The 19,511-nt window shown below is 27.8% G+C and overlaps 1 long non-coding RNA gene across 1 annotated transcript; it reads left to right on the top strand.

The window, feature by feature from the left end:
- Window positions 1–151: 151 nt before the first annotated feature.
- Window positions 152–7,868, top strand: LOC129980929 (uncharacterized). The gene is made up of 4 exons (XR_008785280.1): window positions 152–316; window positions 623–690; window positions 2,002–2,090; window positions 3,686–7,868. It is a non-coding gene; the product is annotated as an uncharacterized LOC129980929 (long non-coding RNA).
- The last annotated feature ends 11,643 nt before the right edge of the window (window positions 7,869–19,511 follow it).

Below are 19,511 nucleotides of genomic sequence, written 5' to 3'. Positions count from 1 at the left end.
TTAAAAATAAAAATATTGTATATAAAATAATGATATTCATATTTAAACAAATATAAACATGGTTCATCGCTAATGAAATAATATTTTATGATGAAATGGCAACTACTTAATGTTTTGATGCATTCGCTTTCTTTTTCTTTTTTGACAACTGTGTAAACAAATACGATAAGTTTTGCTTTCGTTGCATACATTTCATCATTTCTTGAAATTAATTAGTTTGGATCTTATTCTATGCAAATTAGATAGAAAAATTTTGGTTTTGCAAGAATCAATAAAGTTTTAATAATTTATTATATTGCTGTCACAAACAAATTTAGTACGTTTTTTCTTTAATTAATCAATAATTTTTCTAAAAAAAATTCAGTGTTATGGATTTATTGTGTAAAAGAAAGATAATTAAATAAGTTCATTTATTTTTTTATTTGAGTTGTTTAAAAAAGATTCTGTTTGTAAATTATTTGCTTAATATTTGGTTTGATTTTTAGGTTTTCATGCTATTTTAAATTGTGGTTTAAAAGTTTCTGTTGAAAAATATATTTGTTGTATATATTTATATTTATATAAAATATTGTATATATAAATAAATTGTATATATTTATATAAAAATATATTTATTTTGCAGTTTCATCATGGCTCGAACTAAGGATGCAACAAAAGATGTGCCTGTTGAGAATTACAGGAAACAGATTGGTGAGGATTTCATTTTATTCAAATTACGGACTCTCAATGTTTCTTAATTATAAAATTTTTCTTACATGAAATTGAATGGCCAGGTATTAAATATAATCTCTTTATTTATGTAAAGATTTTATATGAAACTTATTATAAGTTATGAATTGTTAAAAATTTTCTATTGACTCCCTTGCAGCTGACAATATATATATATAGTCTTTGAAAGTTACACTTGCCATGATTTTATCTGTGAGACAAAATAAAGGGATGTATTTCTAATTATTATTCCTATGAAAATAGAGTAAAAAATACCTGGAAGTAGATTCTAGATAATATTGAACAACATCTTCTGGATTGTGCAAAAATGTATTGAAATTATTCTGTTTGCACAAGCAACTATAAGGTTATATACGAAATTTATTGAAGAAAATCTCTTTTTTTTTTTTCTCTCAACTATAATTAATTTTGTTTGAATAGATATTAATAAAATATCAATATTGCGCTATTACTGGGAATCAAGAATTAACTTTTTTATGTTATACATTTTTATTGTGTATTGTGATAATTTGAATATATGATTTAGCTGTGTTAAGTTGTATTGGGGACTCTCCAATGAAGTAGAGAAAATAATGTTATACAATAATTTACCTGTATTCAATATGACTTTACTGATTCAAAATCCATAAAAGTTATGATACATCTTTTATACCCTAAATTTGTAATTTTCATATGTTGTTAATTTTGGAGAATTCTTGAAGTGCTAAGATTTATTAATATCAATGCACTTAATTATGCAATATGTTAAAATTACTTTTAATTTAATGCCTTCAGTTAAACTAAATTTGTTGATCAATCTTATGAAAACATGGTTCACTTGTTTTGATAAATCACATTTTCACCAATTCATATGTAGTGATAAGTATTAACATTCAAATATGATGATGAGGATAATCTCAGTAACATAAAGATACCAAAACATTATTTGAGATTAACAATTATTAAGTTGTTATTACACTATTTAAGTTGCTGAATTGATTTATTTTCTCATTCATGATAAATACAGGTCCATTTACTTCCAAAATAATTCTAAAAGGCTTGCCCTTTAAATTTTTTTTGTATATCTCTACCTACTTGTACATCTGTACCAGATTTGAATGATTTTTAAAAATATATTTTTATGGCACCTTTAGATAATGTATTACAAAGGCAATTTTTTTACAATAAAACTAGAATGTTCTACAGTTTTCTAAGATTGAAGTAGATTAAATTAAGGCTTATATGTATTAATTTCATGAATATTATTTTAAGTCATATTCGTTATAAATTTAGGAAAGCAAGATTACAAGAAATCAAAAGCCGAGTTAAAGAAAACTAAAGCTCAAGCTCAGGCCAAAAAAGAAGGTCCTACTTTATATCGAGTAAGTTATTTTTTCCTCTATTTTGAATAATACATGCTATTTGTAATCAGTTCCCAACATTATTATTATTTCCTTTAAAAGTTATTCTAATTTGCATGAAAGGAAGAAGCAGTGGGCTAATTGAGCTGTAAACTCAGAGTTGCTATAGAAAGATATCCAATTATTATTTATTGTATTGATTTAGTTTTAATTTGAATAAAAAAGTATTAAATTATAATTTTACATATGTTAAAATAAAAATATAATTAAGATTTTAACCAGCTATCAATTTTATAATGTGGTGATAAACATGTATATCATTTCATAAATTTTCATATTGAAGTAATCCTACATAATTGTTGATAAACTTTATAGCTGCATTACTGTATCATAGTAGTGCATCAGATTTGCTATTTAATCACCCTACAGAGCACTATGTTCAAAAATATTATGTTTTGGTTATTAGTTATATATTTTAATTGACCTGTTTGCAATTTTGATGGGGTGGGTCAAATTACTGTGGCCTAGATCACTAAAATTTGCTGCAGCATCTCTATTTAAAAGACAGAAATTAAATTTGGGCCGGTAGTAAAAAATAAAATCTTTTTTTTTAAAAATTACTAATATAAATAAATTAAATCTTATAGTTGCTATTTACTGTTAATTACACAAGCTAACATTCTATTGTAATAATTGAGCTGTATGTATTAAAAATTGTATTTTACTCTTTCACTTTTAAATACTTCTTAAGATGATGTAATGTATTAAATATATATTGCGTTGAAATGTTCTGCATTTTTAAAGATCCCCATTAGTTGCATACACAAATAAAGATGTTAATTGTTCAGTAGCTTAGATATGTTTTTATTCTAACATACATCATATTAAATTAAATATTATATTAAGCAATGGAATATTATATTAACATATAAAAAATTTTACTCTTCATGAGCACAACAGGGCCTTGCAGACCTAAGCTGCTTCAACCACACACACTTTCCATTATTTTCTATCCCTCACAACTCCCTTCCAGTTCTTTATCCTCAAAATACTCAGGTCTCTTTCCACATCATCCAGCCATCTAGTTGGAGGTCTTCCTCTGGCCTGGGATACTATAGGTTTTTAAAAGTGGATATTTTGAGGGCACTGTTTTCAGGGCTTCTCCATATATGACCGAGCCATCTTAACCTATTGCTCTGGATAACCAATGTGATTTGGGGTTGCCTACAGATTTCATATAATTCAAAATTGAATCTAGTTCGCCAACATCCTCTTTCTAGTACTGGGTGAAAGAAAGTTCTAAGGATCTTTCTCTCGAACATATTCAGAGAATTATTAAAATCTACAAAGTGATTGCATGATATTTGTATTGCATTGTGGAGTTGTTTGGCATTTACAAATGTATCTTTGGAAATAATTTTATAACAAAAACTTATTACTCAATTTTTATAATATTATCTATTGTTACATAATGTTATATATAATCATAACATTTGCACAAAGACAGTTTTATATTATTACTGTTCATTATAATATATTGAATCCCATGATATCATTCTAAATATTTTTTGTTGCAATTTCTTTAAAAGTTCTTTTTTTCCCCAAAAATTTTTCAGGATATGGCAATACTAGTATTTGGAATAGCATTTGTTATGGGTGTTGTCTATTTCTTTCTTTTCCTGTATTTGGAAAACAAAGTGGAAGGAAGAATCTAGAGTGAATCTTAAAGACCGTCTGACAAATTGAAACACATATTCATGCATATCTTGTTTGAGTTTCGTCCTTGTGATGGAATTCAGAAGTTCACTGAATATTTGTAAGTACAAAGTAGTCATGAAAATCTCTGCATTTTTAAAGAGTTCAAAGATTATTTGATGTAAAAGTGAGAAACGGAAACTCACAATATCCCAATAAGCATATTTTTATGAATCTGCTTTTTGAAATGTCTCTTGTTTTCTTTTATTGTTTTAAATTTTAACTATGCATTTTTGATGTTAAGTGTGGAAAATGTACTCTTCTTTATTAATTGTAGTGACAAATACAGGGTGACCCAAAATTGTAACCTTGATTGCAGTTGCCTTCAATTTTTTTCTAATATATTTAAGGCTTTACATTTTTCATTAATATATAAAAGTTTTTATAATCCATGAGAGTCCATGAATTTCTTTCAGTTACATAAAATACTATGGTTTATACTATAACCAGTTACATAAAATACTATGCCTTTGTAACATCTGTTTTCAACCAAGCAATTAATGGCATTTCCCTTAATGACAAATATAGAATTAGTTTGGCATAATAAGTAAACTTTGCTATTGGTCTATGCATCTAAAAGGAAAAGCATGATCAATGCAATCACAAAGAGTTTAAAAATATAAATTATAAATAAATATTTTTGAACACCCTGTATTTCAATAATTATGAATATGATTATAAAATAATGAATGTGTATTTTAACTCAGTTGCTTAACCTGAAAATAAGAGTAGGAATGTAGATATATCTGAATCCTTTCATGTATATGCAAATTTAGCATGTTATTATAGGATGTGAATTATTTTCTCTAATTTTGGTCTATACATCTGAAATCAATTTTGTAATATTTGCCTTAAATATTAATTGCATTTTTAATATTTGTCTTTATTTTAGTTTTAACTTCATGTTAACTTATTTGTATTTTGAATTTCTAATTATTATTATTATTTTACAATATTTCTGTACAGATTCTGAACTTTGTTATATCTTTAGATTATTTTATAAATGATGTGTTGAAGTTTGACGAAGTTCCATAATTATGGTGCTAATATTTTATTTCCATATATTTTTATGTGATGTTTTTTTTAAACTTTTTAATCTTATATTTTCTAGTTTTGCTATGCTTCGTTTAATTTTTCTACAGCATGCAATTTGAGCCATTTTTTAGATTATTATTAATTATAATGCAAAATATTTCAATTTTAGTGCACAGCTATCCAATGGCAAATTATTGTGCAGTGAAACATAACTTATTCTTTGGAAGGTGTATAAAAACTCTTTTTTCTAAGTTTTAAAAAGTTGCATTAATTTTTAAAAAAAGAATTATGCTATTATAAATGCAGATAGCAATTTTTAGGCATTCATTTTTATGAATGGTGTATATTTCATTTTTGCATGCAAAATTTCTCATTTTGCTTAAATCACTTCCTACCATTATAATAAAAAATCATTAATGTACAGAAAAATAATCAAACCCTTTATGCTCTTAGTTTTATTCTAATTGAATGATCAGGGCAGAAATTTACAGAGAATAAGAATTTGTAATAATAATTATAAATAAGAATTTGTGGCTAAAGATTTTGTCAATTGAAGTTTAATATCTACAAAGAACATACTTAAAACACAGAAATGAAATTAAAATCCGATAATTTGTTTGTATCATTAATATAAAATCAGTTCTCCATGACAAATTTTACTTATTTTAAGCTTTAATATAGAAAATTTTGTACTTGTTTTTTTTTTATCAGTAGTTAAGTATTTTTCATCTATTTTTTTTATTGTTTTAAACTTTTTTGTGTCGGGCATTGTAAAAATCCTACCTCAATTATTCCTACAATATTAACATCTATATTAATATATATTGATTTGAATAATTTATACGAGTGAAATAATTAGCAGTATGCTTCTATATGAAAGTATTAATTAACTGTAATCTTCATTTCTAGTCGATAGCAGATAAAATTAGCCCATCACTGGTGAGTTAAAGGAATATAGTTAGCATGCAGAGTGCTTCTAATATATCAAACAAAATAAATTACTAAATGTTTTTTTTTTATGTAAATTAAATAGAATAAGAGAAAAATTGCTTTCTGATTATAAATTATAAAGAAAATGATTATAAATATAGATATTATAAATTATAAATGTTCAAATGCAGATTTATAACATCGCAAAGAAGCACTTATATAAATATATTCAACAAGCAATATGCATTTCATTGAATAGAAGTGCCTTTTATATATTCAATCAATTTTATTGTGAAGTAAATAATATAATTTTATAACAATTTTTATTCAGCATCTTATAATGCATTCCTCGCCAAACCTTTTTGAAAATTCATTTTGTAATTAAATGTATGAAAATGTGGCTTGCATTTTATTCATGGCTTACTTCAAAAGCATATAAGGATTGTACTATGTTAATTTAACTCTTAATATAATTCCATCATAGCATGTGACTCACATTCCACTGTTATTTAAGCAATATCTCCTAAGTTTTCTATGTCTCTTATTATTATAAAAAAAAATTATCTGGAAATTGTAGAATATAGTTTTTTTTTTCCATTTACAGTTCAAAATAAATTGCCTTCTGTGTCTGTAACATTATGGATTATTTATATAAATTATCAAAATTATGCTAATTTTTAATATGATTAGTATAAAAATATTCATGAATATTGATAGTTGAAAAAAAAGAATAACTAAATTTGGCTATTGTGAGACAAAAATACATAATTAAATTTTTGTCTGACTATTTAGTGTTTACTATGATTTTTTAAGTGTCATTTTCATGCAAATGTTATTCTGAATTATTAGGCACATTTTATCATTTTTAAAAACAAATGTTTTCTTTATGCATATGAGCACTCTCTATTAACCCTATGAGTCTGGACACCCCAAATTGTCTCATTTGACAAAGCTCTGACTCTGACGATTTCATGCTTATAGCTGAACTTGAAGGGTGAAAGGTACTTCATGAAAAGTCATGTATTGGAGGGAATAATTTCATTCTGTTTTTGTGCATGAAAAATTACCTTGTGTTTTGAGACACTGCAATTCTTATACTAGCTATACTAGAGTTAATGAATCTTATTGATATGATGTTCTAATACATTTGCATCTTATTACTTATTCAGGAGTGCTATAACATTACAAAATAAATGAAGCTGAGAGCCTGTTTTTCTTGTAAAAATCATTTTTCTGTACTTCAATGTAGGAGATTTTGCCAATGGGGTCATAAGAAATAGGTGTTTTGACAATCATGTTTGGTACATAATTTGCTCTGTTTTTAAAACTTAATAATAAGGCAATGTTATTTAATGAAAGAAAAAGGAAGTTATTTTAACTGAATTGAACTATTTCATCTCATAATAGTAGGGTCTAAAATTAACTTAATTGTTTTTTGTTGTTGTTAATTGATGTGTGTAAAATTAGTTAAAATTTATATATGCTGGTTTATTGTTCCATACATATGGAAATATCTGTTACTGAAGAAATATGATGATCATTTATTTTTCTAAATCAGCTTCTGTTACTTCAGTAATCAAAATAAAGGAGATGCCATATTGTGGTTCTCTCATCTAAGCTCCTAGGATTTTTTGAAATTATTGAGACATGGTGTACAAATTTAGTGCGAGTAATATTGGTTTGTTAATTAAAAGGCATTATTTTTATTATTGCTTCTATATTTTGTTTTATATTATTTGTTGAAGCAAATTTTATAATTATTGATATGGAACTGTCATGGTCATTATTGGAAGTAGAGTACAGTTTATTTCATTTTATTTTTTAAAAAAGAAACTTAGTGACTTTAATAGTACGGAAATTATGTGATGAATTGTTTTTGATTTTTTTAAAGTCTGATATTTTATATATTTAGTATATATATATATATAAAACTTTACAAAAATATATTGTTTTTATTCTTCCTACAAATGTGAAGTTTTTTTTATTCCAATTATAAAATATTATTTTTTTCTACTAGAATATGTTGTGTTTTGAATTGAGAATTTCTTTTCTCTTGATATTTAAATAAATTTATTTTAGATTGCCTTGAATTTTTAAAATTTTACTGTTATTATATTTTTTATTTCAATAGTCAAATACATTTATTTAAATTAATTTAAACATACTAACTGTTTATATTTTCTAGTTTGAAAAATCTTCCAAAATTGCAACTGTGCCATTTTTACTACTACATACTATTTATTGTGGAATGAATCTTTTATTTGTTGCTATAAATGTATTTTTATGTATTCCATGAAAAATGTGATGCATAAATATATTTTATAATTTGTAATGTGTGTTATTATTTGTTAGTAGACTATTATAATTTTTTATCGATGGAATTTATAACTTTTTTTTTTTTTTTTTTTTCATTTTAAAGGTTAAAAAACAAAAACTTTTTAGAATTACTGAATGATTATAATTTGTAATTTTCACCAAATTCAGATAAATATCGGTATCTTTACAAATTCTGATTATGTATTTTGCAGGATATTGGGACGTATATGTTAGTTTTATTTTGTGTTTTAAAATAATATATAAATTTAAGAAATTCTATAAGTAAAAAAAATTCAGATTTGTAATAGAATCATTTGAAGAAGATGATAGTTTTTGAAATCTAAAAATCTATTGATTTAAATTTGACATACTTATTTCAAACAATAGATTGTTTAAGAATTTATTTTGGAAACATCTAGTTCATAACCATTAGAGGTTATGAATTGTGTTTAATGGGGAAATGTTTAAAACAGGAAGTGTCAGTTGATTTGATTACATTTATTAGCTCCTTGAGACATGTGCTCACTGTATTTGCTTTATGTTCTAATTGTCCAAGCAATATTCCCTTCAGTTTTTGAAAGAATGTGCTGAAAAGATTTTTTTTCCTAAAGAAAAACATTGAATGTAACAAAGAAATTTCATGATGAAAAGAGTTGGCAATATGCCTAAAACTTTAATCATATCAGAGGGACATCCGTGTCATTTAAAAAGTGAAACAATTGCTAAGTCTGCAAATTATATAGTCGGGGGATTAATCTAAGACAATTAAAGGTACAGCTATTTTGAGATGCTCAGATGAAAAGTATTTTGAAGGCATGGATAAATTGCAATTATTATGCATATGAAATAGCTATTTTTGGGAAAGGAAACTAGACATCATCAATTGAAAGTTATATTTTCATTCTCGTTCTTTTAGATTATGAAATACTTCAATTTTTAAGATGCCACTAAAAAGCTCATGATAAAATCATGATTAAGCACTGGTGTAATTGGAATAGGAAGGCAGAAAACAGGAAAAACAATTATGCGAAATTTTTTGAATGGAATTTAGCAGAGAAAGCATTTTTAGTTTCAGTTCATTGAGGTCTGTATGAGAAAATAAAAAACCATGCTACTCAAGTTAAAGTGAAATCTACATTTGTGTGATTAAAAAATGATTATTTTTTTGGAATTCAGATAATATGAAATTATTAAATATATATTTGTCTTCCTTTTGATTTGTAGCATTTTTCATCAATATTTTTATTTATATTTTTAAATATAAAATGCAAATGAAGATGGCTGTTTAATTCAATAATTTTAAATTTAATTATTTTAATTTAAAGCTTTTTCCTGCCATTTTTTGTTGTAAGAAAATAATTTATCAGTATAGCTTTATTATTATAAAACGTTCTATAGAACTTTTTTTTAAAAAACATAAAAGGGTGCATTTCCAGTAATCTATATTTACTTTCACAAACAACAAAGTTAAGCAACAATCTTTATTTACTTTTAGCTTATCACATTTATAAATAACTGATTTTGTTCCAAGCATTTAATGATAAATTTATTTGTTTTACTTATGACTTTTATGAAATGTAATGGCTCTATTTCTGTGAAAAAAAAATCGTTTGTGTGACTGTTTGTATGTAACTGACATTGTATTTGTTTATTATTGTTAGCTTTGATAATTATAACTGTACTTAGAAGTTTGGCCAGTTTTTTAAATGTACAATTGTGAATATATTACATTCACAAATAACTGTTTTGCATGTTTTTAATATTTTGATTTAATGAAATTGTGATGATGTAATAGTCGTTTTTATATAATTATGATGTTCTATCTGGTAAGATACTACATACAGTTTACAACTAGGCCAGTGCTCTAGAATGACATAGAAATAGTGTGATTTGATTGCACAAGAGGACTGAGTCCTATGTTTTAACACTCTGTATATTGAAATAAAAGAAAAATTTCAAATTTTTGGAATTGTCTCTTTATTTGATCGCTCAAAATTTGATATAAGTATTCACTAATTTAAAGTAATGTAGTTGGATTGTTTGCTCTCAAATCTAAATTTAGCAGAATATTTTATTTGTTAAATTTGAGTTAGTTATAAAGACAGAAAAAATATTTATCACATTGTAATATTCCTGTAATATTTTTATTTCATCAATTCTTTAAATATCAATGCTTTTCAAGAGAATAATTTGATCAAAGCTTTCTAAGCACTGAGTATAGATTCAGACTGATTTTTTTTCATTATAATTAACTAATTTATAAAAATATGATTAAAAAATCATGATCTGCTTGTATGTACATTTTAATTCTTATTAATTGATGCAATCAGCTGATATGCTGAGAATACTCGTTATATTGAATAGAATTTAAATCCTTTAGGCATAATTTCATGTCCGTGATTCCATCAAATCATCTTATTAAAACCATGTTGCGTTAATTATTTTACACATGTTTTGTTCATTGAGACCAGTCATACATATGATACATTGGTCATACATCATACATATGAGCCAGTGATACATATCGCTATTAAAGATGTTTAACCATCTTTTAAATTTTAAGATACTATAACTTAAGTTTTTTTTTTTTTCTTCGTCTAATAAACTGCATCGATAATTAACAGAATCCTTCTATAGTTTTCAGAAGTGGAAGAAAATCAATCTGGAATAGTTGATGAAACAATGAAAACGGTTTAAATATCAGAACAACAATGTAATCTATTATTGGAAAACTGGGCAACAAAATATTTTTAAAAATTGCCAAAATTCCGAAAAAATTCGCTTGTTTATTAAAACAGCATCATTAAAAAAGGTTTTTTTTTTTTTTTTTTTTTTTTTTTTTTTTTTAATAATTTGGAACAATATAAAAATATGTTTATATATTTTTTTCAATTTTATAGTGTAATATTTTCGGAAATTATTCCGGAAAAACGTCAAAATTCAGCTTACTTTTTTAATTAATTAAAAATCTATTCCTGCTTCTTATTCTCACTCCCCAAGGTCTATATACGCAAAATGTGGTCGATGTAGATCAAAAGTCTATATTGGCATAAAAGGCATTTGATAAATATTGGGAAAGAAATTTTTGAAATTTTACTCTAAATAATTATATAATCATCGATATTTTTTTTTAAATATACCTAGTTCAGTAAGATATTCATTAGATTAATTTAACTATCCTTGCATAAAAGCCTTTAAAATACGCTAATTAGTGAGCAGGGCGTGCTGGTTTTAAAAACAATAGAAAAGTGAAAGTTTGGAGTAATTTTCGTATTTTAAAATTTTTGCTGATAAATAAGCATTACAGTCGTTCATAGGTCAATAAAGGTCTCATTCTAATTGTCTCTTTTCAAGGGAATGGGGTTCTCACTGAAACCATCTCGTAAAGACTTTTTATTTTCTCATATAGGGAGTGAAAATATTGTAATCATTTAAATATCCATGCTCCGCCAAATTTCCATGTTTCAAACGTCTCTGCATTTAAAAAACACTTTATTCATTCTCATATACGAAATATAGAGAAAGTATTGTGATAATCGGAAAATGTCTGTCTGTCTGTGACAAAGATAACTCAAAAACGCTTTGAGTTAGGCGAATAAAATTTGATGTACGGTCGTCACGTGATATTTATGGATATTTGTCTGTCAAAAAAATTCGAACTCGAGATTTTGACGAATCTCTACAATTTAGCCCCCCCTCCCCTAAATTCGAAAAATACATTTTTGGAAAATTTCCGTCTGTCTGTCTGTGACAAATATAACTTAAAAACGCTTTGAGTTAGACGAATGAAATTTGATACATGATCTTTACATCAAATTTGTTGATTTCTATCAAATTGTGAGCAAAATTCCTTCTGTGGATATCTGTCTGTCCAGCTGTTCGAATGTAAGATAATACGATAACTACTAAACGAAAGGAGCTAAATAGATAAAATTTGGCACACAAATTTAACATCTATGGTGTAGAAACCTATCGAATTTTAAGTTAAATCCAGCAAGGAAGTGACCGTCTGTCTGTCGGTTTGTATTATGAGCAGAAACATGTGAAAACTTAAAAACGAAACATGAAAGCACGATAACTCAAAAACGCAGTGGCTTAAATATATCAAATTTGGTATGAGATTTTGTGACTACAATTGTAGTATTGTGTCAAATGTTTTTTTTTCCCCCAAACAGTTGGGGAAAACGCATCTAAAACCCAAATTTTATTTTCGGATGCTTTTAAACACATGCGAGGGATTAATCGCCCCCCCCAATAATACTTTTTTTAGTAAAAACAAACATCTCCGTGTTTTTTTCCCCCTTGATATTCTTATATGCTTAACGTATATGACAACTGGCATGCAGTGTATTGTTACGAACCTGTGATGCTGCTTCCCAGCATAGTTGGTTCCATAGGAGGTCCCAGAGCTTGGCGACGAATAGCGACTTGGCGAAATAGATTATACCCGAAACATCGAGCATTTTCCCGATCCGTCCAGTAGGAACCGAGTTACGCATCGAACGTTCCTGATTGGTTGAGAGGCTTCTAGCCCCGCCTCCTGAGACCTATAAAAGGAGCTGCAGCTGCCGGGGAGTCGACGATGAATTTGGTAATGAACCAGATCGGAGAGTAGTCGGGATCGACGGTGAAGAGTGGCCTTCCAGAGATAAGCGGGGCAGCGACGGAGTCAAGTTAGTGCTGAACTAAGCTGTGCGCTACTGTCTGCAGTAGATTCTTATTATATGCTGCTGTGCATGCTGTTGTTGCTGCACGTCTCGGCTGAAGATAATCGTCTTCTGTGCTGTATATAGTGTCGTCTTTGTGCTGTCCTGTGTGTCTTCGTGTAAATAAACGTCGTTGTTTTATTTTCTACTGCCGCCTGGTGATTGAGCGTTCTCCACACCATATAATTCCTACTATCCAAACGAACCCCGGAAATTTCGTAACAGTATTTAATTTCAGAAAGCTTTACATCTGAGCGAAGAAAACTGAATAATCTTTATAGTTCAGTACTATCTCTAGACAAGATTCAAATCCTGTTTTAGATCTACACATTCGGTGTTATAATAATATACTAAATTTCAGTTATTTAACCTAGTATGCTATCACGTTCGAATACACACAAATAGACAGACGATAGGCATTTAATTCTTTTATGGATTGGATTTAAAATTTGATATTACATCTTCTCTGAAAAAAAAAAAGATACTATTTTCATCCAACCATCTCTTCGTGTTTTTCAGTTATCATGTACATAGCCAAACAGAAATCCTACCGATGAACTTCGTTCGAAAGGCGACACAGATCAACAGTTTTGGTTTAAGGATCATATTTCATTCTTCTAGCAATTAAATGTGGATTTTTCTTTTTTTGAGTTATCATTCTGACACATTGATTTAATTGCAAAAATGGGTCTTTTAAAACCCAAGAAAGTCTGAAATGTAGCCAAAAAAATCTAATAACTGGATTTTTGGGTTAAATCAGCATTTTAACATGGTAATATCTATATACTTATTGCTATAATACGATGTAAAAATCATTGAAAACACTCTATAAGACGACTTGATTATATTAATGCCCCCTTTTAAAAAAAACATTATCGCTGTTTGAGTAATATTAAACCATGTTCAGACAACGAGAACTAGTCTTGAGCTGACATTCTCTTCTCCAAACTTTCACACCACACCATCGGCAAGATATTTATCCCGGCAGATTTAACGTTCACCAGATACTCTTGCAAAACAGTTCTTTGGTGGAAAACGATCTCGAACCCAAGGTCCTCGTCCCTAAAACCGATATCCTAAAACAAAGCAACTGCAATCACTTTTCATGGTAAATGGTTGTGCCAAATTTGGCCCGTAGTTATTTATTGCAAGTAAATTATTTCTGAAAATTTCAATTAGATTTTTAATTAAATTATCGAAATATAAACCTGTTTTAAAACTTTATTTTGTAGAATCTCAATTATCTCTCTTATCCGAGACTTCCGTTAGTCCGAGGCACTTGTTGGTACAAATAATTTGATGCTAAGCAATTTTTCCTGTTACAACTTGAAATCTTCACTCTTTCAATATATAATTTGTCTGTTTAACGTGCTTCAACTCAAAACTTTAACATGGAATTTTTCTTTACAAACTGTTTATTCATTTTCCACACTAGAAAAACGTATCATTTCGTAATCCCAAGGACCATGGTAACCATGTGGTAACCACGATCTCGGCTACTGCACCGGAAGGTTCCAAGTTCGAGACCTGATTTCACTAAATAACCATCGTGTAATCGAGTACAGTGCACATTAAATTTGATGTCTCGGAACAACTGTCTTCTCGCTGATGTGACGCGGAAGGGTTGTGTCAATTCCAGTTTCGTCCTCGTCGTGGTTCAAAATGACGAGGTAAGCCCTAAAATAGTCATCGTATTGCTTCTAAACAGAGCGTTAATACAAGTAAACTAAACTATTGCATAATTCCATGATATATATATGATTCTCTATAATCCGGACTCTTTCTTTAATCTAATAAGTTTCCGGTCCTATATGTATCGGATTAGAGAGGGTCTACTATAGTTTACAATAATACTTTTTTATTACTTTAGTTACTGCCTTTACACATGCACCTTTTCCAATGATATTAAATGTATTTTTTATGTGCATGTTGTAGTTTTTATAATTAAAAGTTAATTTTTAAAAACAGTATGAAGAGACTTTATCATACTAGTATGATCTGATAAAAGTTTGAAATGTATTAAAACATTTATTTTCTAATAATTCATATACCAAAAAATAAAGTCGATCTTTTACATATGAAAGACTGAACCACAAAAGAATAACAACAAGAAAAACTAGAAAGCAGGCGAAAATTGCTTCTCTCTCGCACATTCCTTTTAGTGTTCTTTTTTTTTTTTTATCACCCCTACAGTAAGAAGCCAAAGAATGTAGCAAAAGATGAAAAACGCGGGAAACAACAACACCTGACAGCTGATAAGAAGAGTCAGACTTTCGTTCATCTCCATTGCATTTGTCCCTGTGCCGGCAAAACCCCGACAGCCCTTGCTTATTGAGATTTCTCACAAAAATCTCATATGCACTTAATCTAACTCCGGAAGTAGCTTAGCACCCCCCCCCCCTTCAGGATCCCGAGGAATGTTGAATTAAACATGAGCGAGGAATTGGCCTATGTCCTGATCCCCTGCTCATATGGCAGCGGGCCACCATTATTAGAATCCCAGATCTGTTGGGTGTCTTAGTAGGGATGCCATTTCGGCTGCATCAGAATTTCTCGCGGCTGTACATGATACACGTAAGGCTGCTTATGTTAGTGTTTACTGCAGTAGTTTCGGTTTATCTAACGTTCGCCAGGGCTGGTGTCAATTAGTTTTTAGTGTTTTCTATTAGAGTAAATCCTTTTTTTTATATATATATTTTATTATTACGAAAAAGGAATTTCTCGTTTACATTAATATCCGTTGTTTCGAAACAACGAAAGAATGTAATGTAATCTACAGGGTGTTCATTAATTATTGTTAAGGTTTCCGTACCTCATAACTTTCGAATAAAAAATATTACTCAAAAACCGATTTCGTATTCGTAAATTATAACTCAAAGAATTTTATTAATGATATTAAAGTGTAAAGCTTGCACAATTTGCACTTAGTAGGCATTCAGCTGAAGGCGATTATGTATTCGTAAATTACAACTCAAAGAATTTTATTAATGATATTAAAAAGATTAATGAATTTGCACATGGCTGCCCTTCGTGGCTCGTAACACAAAATTCGATTTCCCTCCAAGTGTCCAAATTTTCCGAAGGAGGATCTTTCTTGTACGTGGTCCTAAAGTGACGTTGAGTAGTTATGACTGATTTAGTTTCGAAAAACCACAATACACACATTGCTTTTTCTTTCACGGTCATCAATTTTATTTCTGACGTCATAATTGCCCAGACTGAAATGCGCTAAGATCGTATTGTTGCCACGTAAAATTCTTTGAGTTGTAATTTACGAATACATAATCGCCTTCAGCTGAATGCCTACAAAGTGCAAATTGTGCAAGATTTACACTTTAATATCATTAATAAAATTCTTTGAGTTGTAATTTACGAATACATAATCACCTTCAGCTGAATGCCTACTAATTTACGAATACGTAATCGGTTTTTGCGTAATATTTTTTATTCGAAAGTTATGAGGTACGGAAACCCCGACAATAATTAATGAACACCCTGTATTGCTTAAAACAATAGAAATAAGTGCTTTAACCCTTTATTTACTGACGGTACTTAAAAGCACCATTTGAATCTGGCTTATACCTTCGCAATATGGTTATTTTTTTCTGATGATATTCAAAAGAACACGGAGAATGTAACCCAGATAGCAAATAGTTAATATAAACTAAAAGTAGAAATTAAAAATATTCAAGTATCGATTAAATTAATTAAGATATTTGAATTCACTAAAAAAGTTTTCTTGGATTACCTGGGATTATTCTTCAAGGAAACATGACTACTAAAATAAAGTTGAAAAATTGATGGCTAAATAATTCGATAAATAAAGGGTAGATATAAGCACTAACCTACGTGACACACAAATCGCTCTTATTACGTATTATCGAAAGACAACAGTCAAATATAAAAAAAAAAAAAATCACTATTTAAATATTTCAAATTGCTATATAAAATGTTTTGCAGCTAAAAATTCAGTACCTTTCTAAATAAAGAAGATACAAAATATTATTAGAAATGCTCTAGATAGGGTACACCAAAAACTCTATTCATTCAGAGAAAAGAAGATGTAAAAGAACTCAAGAAATAGGCATCAAACAGTGTTTAATCCAGTGAGAAAACAGACTTAACCATTACCAAGTAATCGCCTATGGAAATTAACGACCATATCTTCCACAACTATCATCTCAGAAAAATGCATTATCTTCTAACGCAAAAAAATTACCTTTTTAATGTTATCAATTTCCTTTCTATACAATATTTTCTTTATTTTTAATAATTTTTTAATGTAATACGTAATTTGCGGCATTTGATTTTTAGTGTTATAAAATGTAAATTCATCCATTTAGTCTCTTGTTTTTCCAATATTAAAATTAAGATTAAAAGAAATGCTTACTTTGGACATTAATTTCAGTGAAGGATTTTTATTTCCGCTTTTATTTCGTAGTATACCCATTTTTAATTTACACGCATCATAATTTGTTTTGGCATGTTCAAAATTCATGTTTTTCGGTATAATCAAATAAAGTGAAATTTTAAAAAATATGCATTTTATATTAATATTTAACTAGCTTTTAAGAAAACCAATATTTGGGAGAAAAAGTCTGATCGCCAAAGATGGCTAGTTCAAAAATAAATATATATTTTTTCTTTGGTATAAAAAAATTCGCAGCAAGAAAGTATAGGGCTTCAAGACAAGGACGAAACGGGGGATCGTGGGTGCAAAACTATTTACTCGAAAGATTTGTCTTATATACAGGGACCTGGATGTCATTAAAACCATAAAGGATCGAAGGTCCTTCTTGTGTAAATCAGTAGTTAGGTGAAGTGTCGCTAGCTCAGATGTCGACCTCGTCGTATGACCATGATTCAAAATTATAAAATTCACATCTAAGTAGCCTTTGTGATTTCTTAAGGCAAGGGATAATCTATATTTATGCAGAATGTATTTGTGTGTATGCAATATCTAAACAAATCCATAGCACCTATAACCATACAAATTTGGTAGATAGTCGTAATGGTGACTCAATGTATTTAGAAACTTGAATTTTAAAGTTTAATGTAAAAAAAAATTATTCACTATTTCGCGTCATTTTGGGTGATTGTTTGCACTTATTTGAACATAGCATCTTTTACGATAATTAAAGAAGGGGAAAGAAAAACACACACACACACACACAAAAAAAACATCTCTCTGTAATTTTAAAAGTATAAACACTTCTCTCAATAAATTTTATGAATTAAAACTAAAACTCTTGCTCTCGAACTTCTAATTAATCTATCTTTTTCAAATTTTTAAAAGTCATAATCCACATATTTTTCTTTAATATCTAATTGTAATAAAAATGAATTTGTGTGTGTGTGTGTGGTGGCATTCTACGGGGTAGACCTTTAGACCTAAAGCTACTAAAATTCGCGCATATATATTTTGGTGAATTTAAATGTGCACTTCAGAGCGAATTTTTTTTTTGAAATTTCAATTAATTAAAAATTAAAAGAATTTTTTTGGCGATTACTTTCGAAAATATGAAAACATAAAAATGATTTTTACATTATCTTAAAATTTTAAAAAAAATTACCTTTTCAATAGCTATTATTTTTCTGCATAATTTTTTCAGTTTTTAATTAATATGTAAAAAAAATATTTTAAGAATATTTTCCAATGAACTATTTAACACAAAATAAGAATAAAATTTAACCGGCACGATCACGTTACACTTACATGAAAAAAAATTAGCTTTTATCAACATTTTGCCAAAATTTCAGATTACAAGATTAAATTAACTCTCACAACAAACTATATCTAAAAAAGAGCGTTTTTTAGTATGTGTCTCTAGGAAATGAAATAAATGTAAGTAGGTGCTGTAAGAAAAGTTTTCTGAAACCTTTAAAAATAGTTATATTACTGATTCAACAATTCTGAATTATTTAAGACAAACATTACTATATGTATACAGGATATCTATTCTAATCACAGTCCAGCAGCTAATTTCTAAACCATTAAAAATAGGCATATACATCTAGAGTAAAAATGGTCTAAATGAAGAAAAAATTATATTTCATGTGGTTTGAATCAATAAATTTTCTGACGAATTGCGAATTAAAAATTTTTCTACAATTCGTATTCTGACGAATTACGAATACAATTTTTATACTTATATATCAAAAATCTTTCTTAATGCAGTAAACTGAATTTTATTTAGAATCTCTAATTTGTATTGAATAATCCTCTATGATTAAAAAAAATATTCTTTAGTACAAATGGAATTTTAGCGATAGGCAGTTCTTGTTTCTGTATTCATATTTTTTAAAAAAAAATATGTGTGAAATCAGCAAAAATGTTTTTGTATTTGCTAAAGTTTAATCATTTCGTTTCAAATTAAAGTTCAAATTTAAGGAGATAAGACAGAGAATAAGAGAAATGCATAGTACAATGAACAGAGCAGTGTAAAACTTCCAAAACAATATGAACTATATTACTATAAAAATTTAAATTTTAAAAGTATTTTTTTGAGGAAGATATTAAGAAACGTAAAATAAGTTAGTTACATATAATATTAAATTGTAAATTTTAGCAGCAATTGATCCAGATGAACCAGTTGGTTGCCAAAGGCGGCTAGTTTTATTTTTTTTTAAAAGAAAGACCAAATATCTTTTATTCATTGTATTTTAATTACAGATTTCCATATAATTTGAAATATATTCT

Source organism: Argiope bruennichi, chromosome 1 (genome assembly GCF_947563725.1).
Source record: "Argiope bruennichi chromosome 1, qqArgBrue1.1, whole genome shotgun sequence".
Lineage (NCBI taxonomy): Eukaryota > Metazoa > Arthropoda > Arachnida > Araneae > Araneidae > Argiope > Argiope bruennichi.
This window is presented reverse-complemented; position numbering and strand designations above follow the sequence as displayed.